Here is a 20953-nt window from a genome sequence, read left to right on the forward strand (position 1 = left end):
GTGTACGAGACTAGAGTTGAGGTGGCTGGCAGTCTGAGTACCAAAGAAACCATCAAAGTCAGCCCTACCAAAGCTTGGCATTGGAAACAGGAGAAGGTGATATATGCATTAGCTTCTAACACAATACACAATTTTAAAAAGTCAAAATGCAGACAAAACATTTTTGATGGACCCAAAATGTGTTTGGTTTTTTTCTGGAATTTCCTATGTGGAGAATTTCCAAATGATCAGTTTTTGTTCTGATTTGGCACTGAGCCAGAGTTGGAAGTCTCAAAAGCTTTTGCCAACTGGAATTCTTGGGCTCTACACACAGGGACTGCCTACCGGTATCACTTCAGTGCTAAGCATTGCCTCTTTACCTCGTGTTGGTCCCTTTGTAATACCACCAGCTGTTTGCCTGGGCCCCTTTCCCCTCTTATGAAAATGTAATAAGGAACTGGAGGGAATTAAAATTCATACTCACAGTCGAAAAGCGAATCATCATCCCTGAAGGCTGTGGAAAGAAAAAGGATGCAAATAATCTCAGAGTGCATTAAGGTAAATGCCCTGGAAGAGCTGCTAAGAAAAATCCCAGGACACGTTAAGATGCTCTCTATATAAAATGTGCAACATGCGCATGTTGTGCGTGTATGTAGCCATCCAGGAGAATGACATGAAAGGGTCAATTGATTCAACTTCCCTTGGACTCAATGGGGCCCTTTCTCATTGATTGCAATGCAAGTTGGGTTGGGCTCCATCCATTGCCTTTAAACTGATTAACATCAGCTGAAGATCTGGCCCTTAGTAAAAAGGGCTTTACATAGCGAAAGACCCAAATCTGCCTACAGCTGCTGCCCTATGTACTCTATATGGCCTGATGCCAAGCTCACTGCGGCCCATGGAAAAACGTCCATGGGTTTGGGACTGAGCCCACATGTTAGTCCTGCATGGAGTGCTGTTCACTTCAGCTGGTTCTGGAGAGAATAAATGTTGGTCAGATGGGGCCCTGGAGTGGTTTTTATTTACGCTGTGCCCATTGTGGTGCTATCGGGGCACACAGCAGAGATTAAATGCTAAAATAATTGCTTCTCGCCACAAGTACAGACCAATAGGCACAGGCGAAATCCAGATCAGCTCCCCCAGAGATGGGCAAATTAACTCAGCTGATGCACCCAAGTCAGAAAGTTAAAAATAATCCCACCTGATTTGCCGCAGAAAAGAAGAAATCCGAGACCTGCAGTTAAATAATAATGGGATGTTAAAAGGGTTGGGTAAGAGGGCACAGATTGTGAGGGCTTCCCCCTTGTTAACCCGGCCCAGAGCAAGGGATGGGGCTGGGTCATTGGGTACTAATCAACAGGACCCTTTGTTCTTTAAAGAAAGGTAATGTGTGATTCGAAATGACTGGAAGTCTCACTATCTTCCAACTTTAGCAGGCAAGGGACTCTGCTGTAGACAGCTCCAGGATCACTGGGCTTTTTATTCTATCCACGGTCTCTGTTCTGTACACTATTCCCCGTTCATTTCAAATCTGACCTTGCTTTTCAAACCCACGTGCACCATCCAATTTTCATGTCTCTTTCTCTTTACTCCCTTCTCTGCTTTGTTCCTTCTTCGCCTCTACTACCAGCCTCTCCGCACTCCCTTTGAACAATTGACTGGTGAAGGAGTCTTCTCCTCTGCAACCTCTGAGGCCTGGAACCTCCTCCCTGCCTCGTTCTGCCTCATGAGTTCTCCATTTGTGTTCAAACCTCACCTGAAAATGCACCTTTTCTCCCTGGCATATACCATCCCCTTTAGTGTCTCCCCCTCTCTGCTGTTATTTATTACACCACATCTTTTTATGCTGTGCAGCATTTAAGTAAATGGTGTGGTAGGAAAAGAGCTGTGTTGTGTGTTGAAATGAACTTTGGGCCCAGAAAAGCTCTGCTGGGCTGCTGTCTCCAGCTGCGATTCCAGAGGCACTCTGGAGCTGCTCTCTAAGCTTTAGTTCTAGAAAGAAGGGAATGGGGGGGAAGGAGCTGGTATTGTATTGGAATCTGAATCATGCATGAGCAGGACATCAGTTAAATCGGCCTGATAGTCACTAACACAACAGAAGGTGTAAGTTACACAAGCTGTTACAAGGGTGTAATTGGGTCCAGTATAAACTGGTGTAATTGACAAGCTGAGGGGGCTGGAAGACAATGCTAGTATGAATCAGATGTTAGTTGCATTGCTTAATGAATTACCGAAAGGTGATCAGATACAATGGAGATGAACACATTATAATAACCTTATAGACTAGAAAAACATAAATAAAATACATATTATAAATGACCCAATCTGAGAATCTCTTGAATTCATTTCTAACCACTTGACAGATGGACTGATAGAGGGAGAAAAGACTATGTCTCATATGATGATGCTAGGTAGACAGGTAGATGGACAAATAGACTAAGTCATTATAGATGGATATGTAGATAGAAAGATAGATAGATGTCCCATATGATGACAGACAAATAGATTTTGGTCCAAAGAAGATTTTGGCCCCAGAAACAGACTAATTTTATAATAATCCTAAAATCAAATAATTGAGTGTGATTTAAAAAAAACAATTTTCACACAATAAAATTCCTGGAGAAAACGACCTTTAAATATTGTCCCACAGATCAGTGAAAATGTTTTCCCCTTCCCCAGACCTCTGGCCCTAGGTGTCGTACTCACCCCAGAAAAAGCACCTGGGTCTGCTCCTCATGGTGTTGCTGGGATGTGTTAATATGGCATCGGTTCCAAAGCATGAAGGAACTTCAAACTGCTGCCACTGGCTTATCTGAGGCAGAAATTGCTTCATTTACTTCCGCAAATACTGGGGCCTTCTTTTAGAAACATTCATTGTATGAACTTTGCCTGCTAATCTCTCTGTACAGTAGCTAGCCCTCTATCTCATGGTACAGTAGATTGGTGGGTCTCAACCAGGGGTTCATGTACCCGTGGGGGTGCGCAGAGGTCGTCCAGGGGGTAAATCAACTCGTCTAGATATTTGCCTAGTTTTACAACAGGCTACATAAAAAAACACTATTGCAGTCAGTACAGACTAAAATTTCATACAGACAATGACTTGTTTATACCACTCCATATAGTATATTCTGAATTGTAAGTACAATATTTATATTCCAGTGGATTTATTTTATAATGATGTGGTAAAAATGAGAACATCAGCAATTTTTTCAGTAATAACATGCTGTGACTCTTTTGTATTTTGGTGTCTGATTTTGGAAGCAAGTCGTTTTTAAGTGAGATGAAACTTGGGGATATGCAAGACAAATCAGCATCCTGAAAGGGGTACAGTCGTCCAGAAAGATTGAGAGCCACTGCAATAGATAATAGAGTTTCTTCTCTTGTGTCCACTAATAGGCTCCAGCTTTTTAAGATTTTCAAAAACTCTCTGTTGTTTAGTGACCAAGTTGAAAGGAAATCTTTGAATGTTCGAAAGCCGAAGCAAACTGAAAATTGCAGCACGAAAGGAAAGGAACAATTTACTTTAATTTTCAGTGTTTTCACTGGTGGGGGGGAAGCATTGCAACTGAACTGTTTTCACAAGATATAGATAAGTAGGGGCATTTCCAGCAGATCGAGGGATGTGATCATTCCCCTCTATTCAGCACTGGTGAGGCCTCATTTGGAGTACTGTGTCCAGTTTTGGGCCCCACACTACAAGAAGGATGTGGATAAATTGGAGAGAGTCTAGCGGAGGGCAACAAAAATGATTAGGGGGCTGGAGCACATGACTTATGAGGAGAGGCTGAGGGAACTGGGATTGTTTAGTCTGAAGAAGAGAAGAATGAGGTGGGATTTGATAGCTGCTTTCAACTACCTGAAAGGGGGTTCCAAAGAGGATGGATCTAGACTGTTCTCAGTGGTAGAAGATGACAGAACAAGGAGTAATGGTCTCAAGTTGCAGAGGGGGAGGTTTAGGTTGGACATTAGGAAAAACTTTTTCACTAGGAGGGTGGTGAAGAACTGGAATGGGTTACCTAGGGAGGTGGTGGAATCTCCTTCCTTAGAGGTTTTTAAGGTCAGGCTTGACAAAGCCCTGGCTGGGATGATTTAGTTGGGTTTGGTCCTGCTTTGAGCAGGGGGTGGGACTAGATGACCTCCTGAGGTCCCTTCCAACCCTGAGATTCTATGATTCTATGATATTTTGATTTTGATGGGATGTATTTTTCCATGGAAAAGCATTTCGGTGGAATCAGCTCTAATAATGTGCACGTGTGTCCATAAAAACTATTGTAATGCACAGGCTCAAAAGGGCAGGGCCAAGGTTATGTGACCAGCCTTAACTTTGGCTTTCCAGAGTTGTAAGCACTTCACTTTGCAACCTGTAACTTCTTGGTACTGCTTTGGAGCCTGTAAAGCGGCCAGAGCATGGCTGGAGTCTGGTGGCCCCCAGATACTTTAAGAACCCCTGTGAGCCTATTAACATGGCCTATTAACAGGCCTGAGGCTGCTCTAACTTACCCTGGGGTTTAGAGCTGTCCCCAGGAAATTCAGGGGTCAGGGGAGTGCCAAGATAGCATACTGCCTCCCCAGTTTGGGTCCTGCACTGAGTGCACTTCATTCAGGCCTGAGTATGAAAGTCACTGAGTCTGAGGGCATAGGCACCGACTCCGTGGGTGCTCCAGGGATGAGCACCCACCGGCAGCCTCCCTATCAGCCCCCCTCCCTTCCCCACACTTCCCGCCCACCGATGGGCCCCGTCGATCAGGTGACCCAAGTTTACAATGCAGTGTAGACATACCCTGACACCATTAATATTGGTTTGGTGGAAGTACCCGGAAAATGTGTGTGAGGAGAGTCTTAAAGCATAGATGCCTTCAGCTCTTGGCATGCTTCCTCAGCAGATGGTATCAGCACATTTCAGACCACAAAAAACTGTGTTTTATGTGAAAAAGGGAAAGAAATTAGGGGAATTCCTGCTTTGGGTCATTTGGTCATGAGGTGATAGACTGGGTAGCCAGGCCCTAGGCTTTCCCTCCTGACACGCAAGTCTGCCTTTAAGTGACAAGCCCAGACTGTTGCTCCCTCATTGGTCAAGGAATCAACCCCACAAATTAATCAAATGTAGTCTTGGGCTTGTTCTAGGGGCCCTGTTCCTTCTCGGAGACCAGCAGACTTCCTGTGCGATGAAGAGGAAGAGACCTTAGACTGAAAACTAGCAACAAGCCTCTAACTATTAATAACCCGGCTATTTCTAGCCCTGGTACAGGAAAGTTCGGAAACAGAGAACGACAGCATAGCATGATGGGTAGGCTGGGACAAATCTGATTTTGCTATATATGTCTGTAAACGGTGACAGATAATATCAATGCGGATTTTTAAGCCGTCGAAATATTTTTACTGATTTCAGTTTCCACAGTTGTAAGCAGTTATGTGGGGGTCAGAGAACATCAACTGACATTAAATAATTATTGAGATTCAACCTTTGTAACCATTAAGACACAAACTGTCAACATCACACATCAGAATATAGAAAGTAAATATCCTTAAATCAAACTCTAATAAATTCTCAAGCAGCATTTTTTTTTTATTTTTTTTACTTTGCCAGCCTGTAAATGTAGATGATTATCAGTGGGATTTTTTTGTGTTTGTCAGTTTGTATGTGGCTGGTGAAACAGACGTTCACTGACATTGACTGATAAAAATCTAACCTTTCTAACCCTTATGTATGGGTGATACGCTATGGGCTGCCATGGGATGGTGAGAAATATCAGGGATTAGCCCTATGAAGCTTTATGAGACACTTTCTCCTCATCCTTTGTTCTCTTCATTCTCCATTTTTTGTTCTATCTACAACATCCCTTGATCCTAGCATGCTGTCTATCAATCAGCAAAGTACCGATATAGCACTCATCAGCATAGTATCTGAGAACTCTTTCGCTAATGGACCCCTTTCCTGGACCAGCAAAATAATTTTTTCTCTTTCTATAAAATGGCAAACAATAATTTATTGTGACCCTTGCCACTTGTGGATCCCAGCGTTGTTGACTCTCATGATTTTATAGTCTGATATTTGGGGTTTTCCTTCAAGTCCCAGCTCCTGGAATCATATGATTATGTGAGACCCACAGCTTTCATTTAATAAGAAAAAGTAAGTTTCTAGCACTCATGGTCGTGTAGAAAAGCTTGAAACGTGACCCAAGTGTGAGCTAAAGGCACTGAAACTAGTAGGCAAATTTATTCATTTAAAATGAAATAAATCTCATGATGTTTAAGCCAATCTCATGATCTTTTCAGGCCCACATCATGATTTTTGTACACCTGGGGTTGACAGTACCGGGAACTCCCAAGAGCTACAAGTTAAGAGAATGCAGCCCTTGGCTTCTTCTGAAATGGGACAACCCCCTCCCATCACCACCACATACAGGTCCACACACCAGTGGAGGACGCTCCATAAGCTGAAACTCTCTCCTGTGTGGGTTATTCCCAACCAGAATGGGGCCCTAAAAAGGATCTTGCCTGGTGCTCAAAGGAGGAAACCCAGGGCAACTCCTCCCACAAGCTGAGCTGAAGCCACTGGAAAAGACGTGAAAGAGCCTTTGCTCATCTGTGAGAAAGGAACTTTTCTATGACCCTTGCTCAGTGGGGAAAGGTGATCCTGTGGTTGAGGCAGCATCTTAGGATGCTGAAGATCTGGGGTTACTCCAAGCTTTGCTACAGCTCAAACGCGTGTCATCAGCCAAGTCACTCCATCGCTCTATGCCTCAGTTTCCCCATCTGTAAATAAGCATGATCCTTCCCATCCTCACAGGAAGGGGCTGTGTGGCTCAATCTTTTAGTGCTTGGATTAAATTCAAATGGAAGGACTTTGAGAAATGGAAAATATTTCCATTTTGCTTCCCAGCTGCCCAAGGAGCATGGAAATCCAGGGCCTGTTAGGCCCGAGATCTCACTTCCGAGGGTCAAAACTGGCCTATTGCAGCATTTTCTCATTTTTGGCCACCTCTAAGTCAGTGTATTTTGCTTGAGGGGAAGAAATTTATGGAATTTATGTAACTTTCCCCTTTATTACCCTCTTGGTTATAACTAATTTGGACAGATTATTTTAAACACTAATTGGTATGAGGGAGTGTCTGGATCCAAAAAGGTCATAGCAAGTGGTTTTGATCATAATACTTCCTCTTCTTTAGGACGGATATAAACTGAGCCCAAGCACTCCCCTGCGGTGGCCAGCTAGGGCTCCGATCCTGCCAACAGGATCCAGGCAGATGGACCTTTGTGTATTGAAGCCAGCAGGGCTGGCACAAGAACCTGCCAGCGTGACTCCGATTGCAGGATCCAGACGGAGAGAGGGGCTCAAGCAGCGAAGGTGGCTTTAACAGCAGTACAGTAACGTGGCCGCAGAGCCAAGATGCCTCCCCACATTTTTGTCCTTCTGCATGAGCCTGGCCAGATTTAAAGCTAGAGCAATCCCGCTGCAGAATGAATAGCAGGGACTGGATGCGTGATGCAGGTGGCAGCCAAAGGTTAACAACAGCAGGGCAGTGGGCTACAGATCAAGTCACTGCAGGTCTGTACCTTAAAAGGGTGTGAATTGGGCAGGGGTGAAAGTAATTTACAGGATTTACCAGTACTGCTGGAGTCCTGAGGGGGGCGTGGCCTCTTCTGGAAGAGGCGGGGCCTCTCAAGATTTAAAGGCCCTGGGGAACCAGCTGTGGCTGGGAGACCCAGAGCCTTTAAATCAACCAGGGGCTGCCAGCTGCAGAGGTGGCTGGGAGCCTCCCGGGGCTCAGTGTAAATTAAAGAGCCCGGGGCTCTGGCTGCCAGGGGGAACCCCAAGCTTTGCGGGGCTGGGGCAGGGATTTAAAGGGCCCAGAGCTCCTGCCGCTGAGAGAAGCCCGGAGCCCTTTAAATCCTAGCCCCAGTCTGGCCGCCAGAGTCGTGGCCGGGATTCAAAGAGCTCTGGGCTGCTCGCAGCGGTGGGGAGCTCTGAGCCCTTTCAGTCCCCACCGTGGAAGTCGATGCGGTCCAGCACGGCGTACTGGCTCTTGCCGGTACGCCGTACCAGACCGTACCGGCTTACTTTCACCTCTGGAATTGGGTAGCAGATGATGTAAATAGGATGTACAGAGGACACATGGTGCAAATGCTGGATGTGGTAAGAGGCTTGCTGGAGCACTGTGCTGCAGGGCTCTTCATGGATCAGCAGATGCGTTAACAGGACAAGAAAGAAGAGAAGAGCAGCTGGGGGTGGCCAAGGGGACATAAAAAGGTTCTGTTTGAGTGGGAAAAAGGAAGGCTCACGGGGAAAATTAACAGAGCTCTGCTCCAGCCCATGCTGGCCCCAGTGTACGTCCTCTGCCTAGCATGCTTCTGGCGTGTGTTCTGTGGGATGCATGGCCTTGGCAACTCCCTCGGAAAAATGGAGTATTAGGAAGTGGCAGGAGCTAAGGGAGGGAGCTGTCTGGGGAGGGACGGAGGTGGCCAAGTGTAAGGACTCCAAAGTGTGTGTGAAGGGAGATCAGTGACTGGGGTGCAGAGCAATTGGGAGGAGGGAAGGGAAGCCCCTAATTTGTGGGCTAACCGCTAATTTGTGGGACTGAGCCTTTCCTCTGGGTCAAAGTCCACTCAAAAGCCTGGTTGTGTTGTATTAGTGCATGTACTGAGCTGCATTCCCAGCACCCGCAATGGGCCCGTCACAGCACGGAGCGTTGGGGAGGTCAGGATCTGGAGACTAGCCCAAGCCAGCGCACTGAGAGCAAACGCCCAGAATGGGATCAGATTCCTCATCTCGACTCTGTGAGTTGGGCCTTCATCTCTATGGGAATCAATGTTAGCAAAGCACTCGCAATGCCATTGTTTGTCTTGGAGCACCACCTAGTGACCACCAGGGGGAGACTGCAGTTGTGTTACAAAATAAGCACTGAGGTCATGTGTTTGATGATAGAAGATTCATAGCTAAAGCTAGAAAATAATAATACTGAGCTCAGCATCAGCAGATCCCAAAGCACTGTACAAAGCAGGTTGGCATCATTATCCCCATTTTACAGACAGGGAAACTGAGGCACAGAGAGGGGCAGTGACTTGCCCGAGGTCACCCAGTAGGCCTTTGGCCAAGCCAGGCCTTTTGAGTCCCACTCCTATGCTGTAACCACTAGGCAAGACTCTTCTTGAAGAGAAAATCCATCTTCCCTTATAACCATCCATAAAGTCAGTTTACAAAAGTGGTTACCCTGGCTTCAATGGGCACACACACACGCTCAGTTATTGACGAGTCCCATTAAATCCCCTTTCTCGGAACCCTCCGTGCATGGACATTCTTCCCCGACCTCCATCTGTCACCCCCCAAGGCACACACATGCAGCAGGGATGCCGGACAACTCACTCAAGGACAGCAATTACTCACTGCTGCCATCTCAGAGAAGCAGAACAGCAAAGGGACCAACTGGCCTGAGCAGCCAGACGTCACAGCTCTGGGTAGTACGAGTGCATGTCATCAATCTCCAGAATGTAGCATGCCCATAAATAGTGACCACCCCTCCTTACTTTCCTCTCCTTTTGTACTGAGTTGTGTCATATGTGCTGCCTGGACACTGATCATCACCTCCCCAGCATACAGCACTGGGGATGAACTCCGACTATCTTCTAGATCCCCAGACACAGGCCTCAACACCGGAGCTACCAACGAAGGGGATCTGGTAGCCGCTCTCAGCAGCAGAAAGTCACTACAAAAATGACTTTGGGTGACTCGATTTTTGGAGCCCAACTTGAGACTCCTTAAAGGGGCTGGATTTCCTGGCTCAGCACTTCCTGCATAATCCAGCCCCTTTAGCGAGTCTCCAGGTGAGCACCAAAAAAAAAAAAAGACTCCTCCAAATCACGAATAGCTTTTGAAAATCTTGGCCCATGTCCTCGTTTCAGGCTTCCAGCTACCAGGAGGCCAGGGCAATACAAACCGATGAGCGCTCGGGCAGGCCTGGCACATGCCATGCACTGGGCAGTGATGGATGTGTGCATACTGGTGTGCAAACACACACACGCACACTTGACAGGTTCTATGATACCCACATAGGCTGCAATGAAGTAAGGCCTTTCAGGAACTCTTAAATTATTCTGTTTCTAACAGTGATGCTTTCAAGGGCAAGAAAATTAGTCTGAGAAGGTGGTGGTTCTGGATGCATTATAATGCAGTTCAGTGAGAGTTTCTTGGCATGCCATGCTGGGCAAGTCTTGCAATGGTGAGTCTTGCAATATTTGGCATACTTCTTAACGCACCTGCTCCAGGAGTCAGGTGGGTCCAGGAAACTCTCAGCTTTCATTAAAAAAATAAGTTCATTTCTAGCCCTCCTGCTTGCAGGGAAAAACTTTGAACACATGTCCCAAGTGCACCCTAAAGCACAGAAACCACAAGGTCCACAGATGCGTGTTTTTTTTTTTAATCTCATGATTTTTTTCAGGAGCTTGAATGATGATTTTTGAATGCTTGAGCTTGGCCATGATGATAAGAGTAAAAAACAAAAATAGACAGTCATCTCTTGTATGTCCAAACCAAATAGGAGGAGGCTACATATTGTGCATGGGATCCAACCCCCTGTGCCTGGGATTGTCCATTCCTGACCATGCAGCTATCAAAGCACTTTACAAAGGAGAGTCAGCACCGTCATTCACATTTTACACAGTGGGGAAACTGAGGCACGGAGCGGCGAGGTGATTGCATCAAGGCCACACAGAGTCAGGGACAGAATTCTAGAATCCCGACGCTCAGTCCCTTTGGACTAATCACCGTTGTTCCTTATCGTGTTTGTTTGGTTTTGATGAGATGTGGTTTTGACTGTGGTGGTCATTTGTGGGAATCAGTCCCACTCTGCCCTATTTCAGATGCTGGAGTAGCAAGCACCTCTGTGTTCCAATCTCTCCTCCATCACATTGTGGCGCAGTCACTCCCACATGGCTCCCAGATATGCTATCTGTCTCCCAATTGCTACCTGCAGTTTGCTGTCACTGGGATTTGGACATAGTTTTGCACATTTCACTGTAGCAAGGCTGTCAGCTGGTGCTGTTGGCATTATCAACCCTTTGTAACTCTGATCCATAGGAGGTGACTGGGTTCAGGAGATAAATCCAGGTTCTTCCCAGCATGTCTGCGTGTCACCCATTTATTACATCATAGGCTTCTTCTTCTCATGTGGTGGAATCTCCTTCCTTAGAGGTTTTTAAGGCCCAGCTTGACAAAGCCCTGGCTGGGATGGTTTAGTTGGGGATTGGTCCTGCTTTGAGCAGGGGGTTGGACTAGATACCTCCTGAGGTCCCTCCCAATCCTGAGATTCTATGATTCTATGTCCTTCCATCACAATCATATTTTTTTTCCAGTGTTGGGTACGTGATAGGGCCCGGAGGGTCTGTAGCCCTGGCAAGATCTTCCATGGTGCATGGTTCCTCCAGGAGCTGGCAGACCAACAGATATTGCATGGTTTGTGTTTCACCATAATCACATGTGTTTGGAATAGCCCCATTTCTGCATGCGGACTTTTGACCTGCCAGTTCTTGGCTGTAGGCGATTTAAACATCTCCAGGTCGACCAATCCTTCTCCACACCCACAGGAAGGTGTTTGGCAACACCGATGGGGATTCTGACATCCTCGCTGAGTATTTCAAACTGCGCACGCTCCATTTCCAGTCACGTAGCTGTTGGAGATCTTTCAAGCTCTCCCATTGCAGCTGGGAACACTTACCACATCCCAGGCTGACAACAAGTTCCTCCAAAACTACTCAGCCACGCATACTTACACTCACGCAACAGAAACAAAGTCAACCAGAATCATGTGTAAACTTAAACTGGTAGAGAATGCAGGACCAGCGCAGCTAGTGAGAACCGGTGTCCGCATTGAAATCAACAGGGCTGCACTGATTTACACCAGCTGAGGATCTGGCCCATTATTGATATAGAACAGCTCCCAGCCTGCTCTGCTTACTTCATAAGACAATACTAAAACTCCCCACTAGATGCCAGCCAAAGCTCGGAGATTCACCCATGACAACCCCCCTTGTACACAAGAAGAGAAGGAGGGGGAGCCTTGCATGTCCTCAAATGCCCATTGATTTAGCTGGTGGTTAACATACCCTGCTAGGCATGTTGGTTGCCCTGAGCTCCCTTTGTCCCTTAAATGCAGATTTTTATTAGTCTTTTGCAATCTCTCTGAAGGCAGTAGGATAAAATCCCCACCGCCCTTCTCAAATGCCCATTAGGAACCTGGCTAATGATGTAATTATGCGGCTTCATTAGCCAGCAGTGAATGTTTTCTGAAAGCTATACCACGCACACCAGGAAGGGCAGCTAGATGCTCTCAGGGAAGGGGGTGTGGGGAGCCCTCATGCTTTTCATCATGCACCCACGGTATCCAGCATCACTATGCACCTTATCCTGCATGATTGCTTCCTGGCTGCACAGCAGTTGCATAACTGCATCTTGGAAATAGGATGCTACAGAGGCAGGATGGTTACACAGCATCTCACATGCTCCCACCTTCATGTACCTCTGTGGCCAGGTGACCATTTGAATTCAGTGGCGGTGGAAGGTACCAGGTGATCACTGCCTGACAGCCTTACATTTAACCACAGGGCAAGTACTAGCAGTGCCAGATCAGTATGAACATGGGGACTATCAAGATCAGACCGGGGTCCATCTAGCCCATGAGGATCCTGTCTCCAATAGAAGTCAGGACCTGCTGCTTCAGAGGAAGGTTTCAGGAACCCTTCAATAGACAGTGCTGGGCTAACTTACCCCAGGGGAAGTTTCCGCCTGACCCCCATTGGTTAGAGGTCAGCTCATGCCCTGAAGCAGGAGGGTTTATAGTCCTTCCAAACCTCTTGTGTTTTTTAATCTTACTCTGAATATTCTTATCATCCACCTAAATACCAACATATAAGTATTAGCCGTATAAGTATTCAAATCTAAATATCCAATCCTTTTCCAAGCCGGTGAAGCTCTTGGCCTCCCTGCTACCTTGTGGCAGTGAGTTCCACAAGCCAAACAACGCATTGTTTTAAAAAAGTATTTCCTTCTCATGCACCCTCCTGCCAATGTACTTCAACACTGACTGGAGTGAGGGACCTCTCTCCAGCAGTGGGCACGCACACTTCAGTCTCCGTAGCCCAGTTGATCTTTGGCCTCTCTGCTGAGGTTGTCAACAAAGCTCTGAATCAATGTCAGCTGCAGGAGTGGTTCAGTTGGTGAGGACACCTAGGAACTGTGCTAAGCCCCACCTGCCAGCACATAGCCATGGAGAGAGAGAAAGCTTAGGCTGTAACCACTGAGCTATCCCTCCCTCTGGGGAAATCTGCCCTACCCAATGGCAGAACTGTCTTCCTTTAATTAGTTTACTAGCCCATTACACTCCTGGGATGCCTTTTACAATGGCTATACTCCGTGGAGTAGATATTTCACACTGCTGGGTGCGATTCATTATGGCCTCGCACCTATTGGAACCCGCTTCACTAGTAGATCACAGTGTGGTTTCTCAGGGTGAGGCAGTATCATTACCCCGTGTTGGGGGGGGAGGAATGAGGCACAGAGCAGGGAGTCAACTCACCCGAGGAGTCAGTGGCAGAGACTGGAATAGGCCTATGGTTCCTGACTCCCAAGGCAGTGCGGTCTGCCCACTAGACCGCACTGCCTCTGTGGAAGTGAACGTGAGCTACAAAAGGAATCCTCAGTGCCTCTTCCATTCTCTGATTTCGGCAGCCATATCCCCAGCAGGTGTAAATCACTGGAGCTTCATCCGAATCAAGAGATTGACACAGATTTGCACCACATTCTGGGGATCTGGCCCCTAGTGTCTGTTGCGTTACACTGTCACCCGGTTGCAATCGTAGCTGGTTGAATATCTGGTGGAGTTTTCTTCCCTCGCGTCCTGCAGCCCTGTGAATCTCCCAGCAAGCCGCGTGGGAGCTGGCCAACTCTGGAACAGGAGCAAATGGGATTGTGAAGTGTTCAGTCAGTGCCAGTCCCTGTGTCTGCATAATAGCTGCATCAGCCAAGGTCAGTCAGGTTCAGACAATGCCGTGGAGAGAGACAGATCACATCAACCAAATGGGGAGCTGCAGCTGCTTGCCACCTCCTGCAGCCTCTTCTTCTTGCCAAGCACATCTGATGCCCTTGGCCTTGGTTGGGGGTGGAGTGGGCATCTCTTTGTAGGAGTTTCCAGGGCTGCTGTCTCTTGTCTCCATCCTCCTTATCCTCAGTAGGCTCAGTTTGGTTTTGTTGGCATTGCTCACTGAAGGATTGATGGTAGTTGCTTCAGGGCTTCATTCGTGGTCCCATGCCCCTTGTTATTTATGCTGTTTGCTTTGGAGGTCGAAGTTTTTAGTTCATCCCAGCCAGTGATCATATCTCGGCAGATGATAAATCATCCATCTCCCGCTCTCATCCCACCAATTCTGCTAACGAGATTCTGAACTTGGCCCCATGTTTCCTTGAATGAGATAACTGGCCACGTCTGGAGGAACTGTTAGGTTGCTCAAATATGGGTCTCCACATCTGGTTTCTACACAGTTTTCACTGCTGCAGTTAAGGAGCCCACAGGTTGGAGGACATCTATCCTGGAGTGAATCAAACACCTTCTATGGCTTTACTATTTTGGGAGCCTGGCTATCAGTATTATTTGTATTGTGGTAGCATCTAGGAGTCTCTGTGGTGGACCAGGACCCCATTGTGCCAGGTGCTGGACAAGCAGGAAGCCTCTGGTCTAAGTGCTTACAATCTAAATCTTCCCTCTGTTTTCTAAGGCCAGCTGTGAGTCTTTAGTGGTTTGGAGCTTGTTGTAATTCACTTTATGCAGCCATTTCAACTGAAATAAACTGCAAACTCTATGCAACGTGCCTGCTAAATTGCTTGACTGAGACGAAGCCGACCAATGGGTTTACCGCTTGCCTAGATGTGTTTGCCGCTAGATGAAAGCGTTTTCCTGTGTGGATTGGAAAAACTTTGAAAGACTTTTCAGGCTGCGGATGGCTGCGGGTTTAGGACCCATCTAAAGGGAGGCAGCAGTGGGCATGCCCTGAGGCAGAAACGTAGGCACCAAAGGAACTGTCACCCTGAAAACGTAGGTGCCCAGCAAGTTTTAGCAGTTTTGTGGATCAGAGTAGAGCCAAAACTGGGACTTAGACACCTAAGCACCTTTGTGGATCTGGGTCCATGTGTCTTTCTATTGATTTCATTGGGCTCTGAATCAAACCGTATGGTCTTGTAAGATTGAGCCACATGTAGAAGAGAAAAGATGCGTACAATGGGTGATAATTAAGACCTGATCAGGGACTGATGTCATATACTCATTAAAAAGAGCCTGATTCCCCCTCATTCATCCTAATGTAAATCAGGCGTAATGGCATTGGGACTAATTTCCCGCTCACTCACACAATCTGGTGTAAATCAGGAGTAGTTGGAGATCCACCAGCACGTAGGGAGGATGAAAGGAGAAGCAACCTTCATACGTTTCCTCCAGGAGAACTCGCCTTTGAGACGTCTCCTGGGGAATTTGCCCTTTGTCTGATTCAGCAGGAAGGGATATTTCTGTGTGGCTATCCATCACCATTCAACAATGATAATCACGAGGCAGCTCAGCTTAAAAATAGTAAGTGGCGCACCCAGCACAAAGGCAGATATTCCTGAAGTGTCCTTTCCTGAGCCCTTCATCTGTCACAGTGACCAAAGTGTTTCTGAACAGGCCCAAACCTCACTGCAGAACCAATGCCGCATTTGAGACCATGTTCGAACAGCTCCATCCATTATTGTTATGGGCATGAGTGGTCCTCACTTATTTAATAAAGTAGCGCAGTGGGGTAAGTTAGTTTCATCTTACAGAGGGGCCGCCTGGCTGGTTTGTTTTGCAAGATCATTTCTCCCTGGTGCGAAACATTGTTTATAGTAGCTGTCAGTTGGTGGTGCTCCCCGCCCCCAACTCTTTGTTGCTTCTTCTCTTTAGCTCTGGGTGCAAATGAAAAGCCAAGAGCTCAGACTGAATAATGGGGAAGTGTCCAAAAGTATGGATGCTTCCCCAAATCCCCCCCAAACATCACGGAGCAATCGCTTTCCTCCACTGAGATCTTGGTGGATGCAAGATGTTTGTGGGGAGGGCCATCCTCACAGCCTCTTCTGTATCAACCCTATTCCAGAATAGCTTAGAGCAGCCTAGTGTCTGCTCTAATTTACGCTGGCTAGCAATATCCCTAAGTGGCTGGATGCCAGCTGGAGACTGCTGAACTGCAGCACAGTCTGGTCAAACCTCCTTCTCACTCCAACATCAGAGCTAAAGGGGAATGGGTGGCGCATGGCTGGGAACATTGGCTTTGCACCAGCACCAGATGCCAATTTGTTCAATAGGCATCCAGTAATAATCACAGGTGAAGGGTCCAGAGCCCAGTACCAGTCCCCTGCACCATCCCCTTATTTTCCCCTGGCGCCTTTCACTATTGTTCAGCGCGTGCAGATTCTGAGGGCAAGAACAAGTGGTGGCTACAGCCCCGGATGTAAGCTAACATGCTCACACGCTGCCCCAACAGTCTGTGTGCCACCGCCAGCTTGATCTGGCTAAGGTTATAAATCAGGTTATTCAGGGAAAGCAGCAAAGAATCCTGTGGCACCTTATAGACTAACAGACATTTTAGAGCATGAGCTTTCGTGGGTGAATACCCACTTCGTCGGATGCAAGATTCAGGGAGTCAGCCAGAAGTCAGTGGCAGGGAATTCTCCCATCAGGAATTCAGACCTTGGGTGCAAAATTGGCCAGTGCAGATAGTGGGGTTCCGGGTGCCGTATTTACCCAGAATGCAAGGTCAGGAAAGGAAGGACAGCCCAGCAGGTCAGGCAATAGGCGGGGACATAGGATACCTGGCTTCAATTCCTTGCTCTACCACAAGCTTTCCTGCAGGAGGCTGGGTAAGTCACTTGGGGCCAGATTTTTAAAGGTCTTTAGGCACCTAATTCCCATTGAAATCAGTGGGAGATAGGAACCTAAATTCCTTTAGCAATCTGGCCCTTGGTCTCTCTGTGCCTCAGTCCCCCATCTGTAAAATGGGGATAACAGCACTGCCCTATGAGGATAAATACTTTAAGGAGTATGAGGTGTTCAGTTAGTATGGTAATGGGGGCCCTGTGGTGAGAGGATGGAGCCTGATCGCTGCTCAGAAGAGGAGACTGGTTCTTGCACATTCCCCTGCACTGTCACGGGGGCTAAATTGTACCTCTCACCTTTGTATTTTCATCCTTGGTTGGGAAGCAGAAGGAAAAAGGGCTGGAACATCCCGAGTGGCTGTCAGGGATGCCCTACCCCTGGCTGCAAAGCGCAGAAAGGGACTGAAGCTGCCTGGTGCAAAGGGTATCAACATGAGGTAAGCAGGGATGAGGAGGACTTGGAGTGCAGGGCCTCCCTGAATCTTCATCTATGAGACGCTGAGACCCAGCCGCCATAGGAGTGAGGCTGAAAGGGAGCACAGAGCTCTTATTAGCGGGATGAGGACTCTGCTTAATCCTGTCCCAGACACCCTCCCACCCCACCCCTTTTCTCCCTAGCCACACCCAGACCCCACCCCTTTTCCCCATGGCCACACCCACCCCCCACCCCCTTTCTCCCCGGCCACACCTCACCCACCCCTGTTCTCCCCAGCCACACCCCACCCCTTTTCTCCCTAGCCACACCCAGACCCCACCCCTTTTCCCCAGCCACACCCACACCCACACCCCACCCCTTTTCTCCCCAGGAGCATAGGGGAGTAGGTGCTGATTTGTTATCCCTCAGTGCAGACACTGCGCCTGGGGACAGATTTTCACGGGATCAGCACCCACAGTGGAGCCAGATGTTTAAGAGTGCTCAGCACCCAACGTGTCCCCGCTGTGCTGAGCTCTTGGAGGCAACCCCAGCCTTGGTATTTAGCCTATGACCTCACCCATTGCCTCCCCGGCAGTATGGTCTTGCACCCCCCACTGAGCACCACACCTGATCAAGCCCTAAACATCCTTGTTCAATTTCTAAGCAACTCCCAGTCCATCATCCCAGTGAGATAGTCCAGGCAGTGCATTTTAGGAGAGTTTATTGCACTTGTTGGGTAATTAAAGCCAATAGGCCTTTGGCCTCTTATCCTACAACGCTACTCCAGACTTGCTAGAAGCACCCATAAAGGCACTTGCTTCTCTCATCCCATCACTCATCATTCACTTTGTCACTGGGCATTAGACAGGCAGAAGGTATCCGTCTCTTTTCACCCTTGAGTTGGCCGCTTGGAACATGAAACAGCCACCGTGACATCTATAAGCAGCAGCACAGCAAAATAGCCCGTGCCCTTTGTCATGAGATCAGGCAGGAACAGCACTGTGCAGGCCAACTACAACGCCAGGCCGCTAGATCGGAGGAAATACATTTCCTCAGCAAAAGGTTTGTTGTTTCGTTAGCGCCTGGGGAACTAAAAGGACATCTCTGGCAGGAGCAGCTGTTCTCTGCTCACCCATTTAATTACCTTCTGCATAATCAGAGTGCCATGCCAGAGCACCCCCACTTTATTCACCACAGGTTGGGCTCCTAAATTTTATACCCACCTTTCCAGTTCCTGGAGCCGAACAGAGAAGCATTAGTGGAGTCCTCTCTGCATAGGCGGCAGGGTGTATACCTGCCACAGACCCACCTGATATCTGGATAGATTTGTACTCCAGTCAAGACCCAGCTGTGGTGCAGCTGTGCCCAGCTGCATACATGCCACTGCTGATCCATCTGCAGAAATGGCTTACAGTGCTACACAATAAAGAGAGGGTTACTTGTTTTCTTGGGGCTCTCTCTTTCTCCAGGTTTTGTTTTTTTCTCTCCTCCATTATATGCTAACAGGGGTAATGAGGGGTCTCTGCCTTGGGCCTCAGAACAGTCCCCTGGTGAACAATGTCCTGGGCAATTGATTTTTCCCGAGGAAACGCTGCTGAGGATCTGTCGACGCTGGAATTTTTAGCATAAATTAACCACTTGCCAGTTAACTCAGGACATGCAACACATCTGTGAAGACTAGTTGTGGATAATTTGCACATTTGATCAGGGCTACAAACAAACAGTGTTCTTTACCCTAGGGATCAACCCAGGCCAGGTAAACCACAGATATATATCACCTGAAACAAACTTCTGCAGAGTATCCAGACTGGCAATCAATAAAATCGAGGTAAAAATTTCCAGGGAAGATAAGCCTTTGGCGAGAGTGTCACATGCTGACATTTCACAGGGCTGCCTGTTGAACCTCTCCTGATTTTCACTGGGGCTTCCCAGATCCCCAGGTCAAAACAGATTGGAAATAAGGAAGTGTTCTTTGAAACCAGCTGCACTGATTGACTCTCAGAAGAGGTGCATTCAGAGTAGCACTGGTTACCAGCTACATCTTGGAAAAGGAAGAGGCTCATGACGAAGAAAGCTCTGGGCGGGGGGGAGAATCCACAAAGGGACTAAGGAGATGCAAGGTCCAGCTTTTAGGTGCCTAGCCACCCAGTGGAATCCACAAATCCTGAGTTAGCTACCCAGGATCCCTATACAACTCATGAGGAGAGACAGGCGCCTTCGAATGGGATCCACACAAGCCAGGGTTGGATCAGGCCCTAAAGTGTTACAGGCAACTTCTACTTATCCCATATTTTAAACATTGTGAAAAAACATTGTGCTATCCGTGGAGTTATCTCAGCTATCCAATGGGAGATGCTGAGGAAAGGGGTGTGTCCTAAGCCCCACCCTTGTCAGGAAGTTTGGCATGTACGTCCTTTTGTGGGGCTGGGCCTGGGAGCCGGGAGATACTAGGTGAAATACTGGCTCTACTGAGATCAACATCAAAACTCCTGCTGACTTCCAGGGTCCAGGATTTCACCCCCTGGATTCTAACCTTGGCTCTGCCACTGACTCACCGTGTGACCCCATCTGTGCCTTTGTGACCCCATCGGGGCAATGGGGCTCGTGCTATTTACTCACCTCTCCAGATACGTATTTTTAAAGGATTTGCCCTCTGCAAGGCAGGGAAGAGGCGACTCTACACCAGCCCTGAAGGTGGTGCAGTGTGTGCTTCCTTCTCCAGATGGCCAGCTCTGCCCTAGCCTAGCCTCCTTCCCCACTCCTTGCGGAGGCTTGCACTCTTGGGAGTACACCCTGTTCTCACGGGAGAACAGAGAGTGCAATTCTAGCCACTGCTGGCAGTAGGCGGCAGTGCTAAAAAAGAAAGCTTGCACCTTTTCCTACCATGCATGCTTTCCCAGGGCCTGGACGCAATGTATGCTGAGAAATTCCTGTTTTGTGCCTGCCTGTTTGCTGAATTTTCACCTAAAACATCCCTCCCTCTCTGGCCCAGAAACAGCAGCAATCATGCCAGCCACATGACGCACCTTAACATGGACCAGTTATGTCTGTCAAACTGATCTTCACACAAGAGCTGCAGTATTTGAATTTAACTAGCTAGCTAATGTGCCCTCTAACAGATCTGTCACATCTCTGATTCACATCTCGCACCAGCGTTGCTTCCTTATGCTTTGACACTAAAAGCAACAGAATTACATTGGAGCATTAATTCTGGAGCAAGAGTATAAGAATAGCTGAGGAGCTGCTCCCCCGCAACCACACATACACCCACTGGAATCAGCAGGCCCCACTGCTCTCATTCATCCCAGTTTACATCAGGAGTCACACCATCGGCCCTGATTCCTGTCTCGCTCCCCCTGGGGTAAATCAGGAATAATTCCCTTGGGTCCAATTCTTAGGGTCGCACCTATAATCTCTCTTTTGAGGTGGCTGCCCAGGGAGATGTGTAAGGGTACTCAGGGCACACTGCCAGCTGTCCTGTTTTATGGGCTCAGGACCATCCTGGATGTCCTGGGATTTGTACCTCAGAGGTGGTAGCCTTGCTGATTCGTTTAGAAACATTTCATTTCGGACATTTTGAAAGGAAATATTTCAACTTTTCATTTTAAAAAAGCGTTCTGGCTAAAAATATA

The sequence above is a fragment of the Mauremys reevesii genome, linkage group 4 (genome assembly GCF_016161935.1).
Source record: "Mauremys reevesii isolate NIE-2019 linkage group 4, ASM1616193v1, whole genome shotgun sequence".
Classification (NCBI taxonomy): Eukaryota; Metazoa; Chordata; order Testudines; family Geoemydidae; genus Mauremys; species Mauremys reevesii.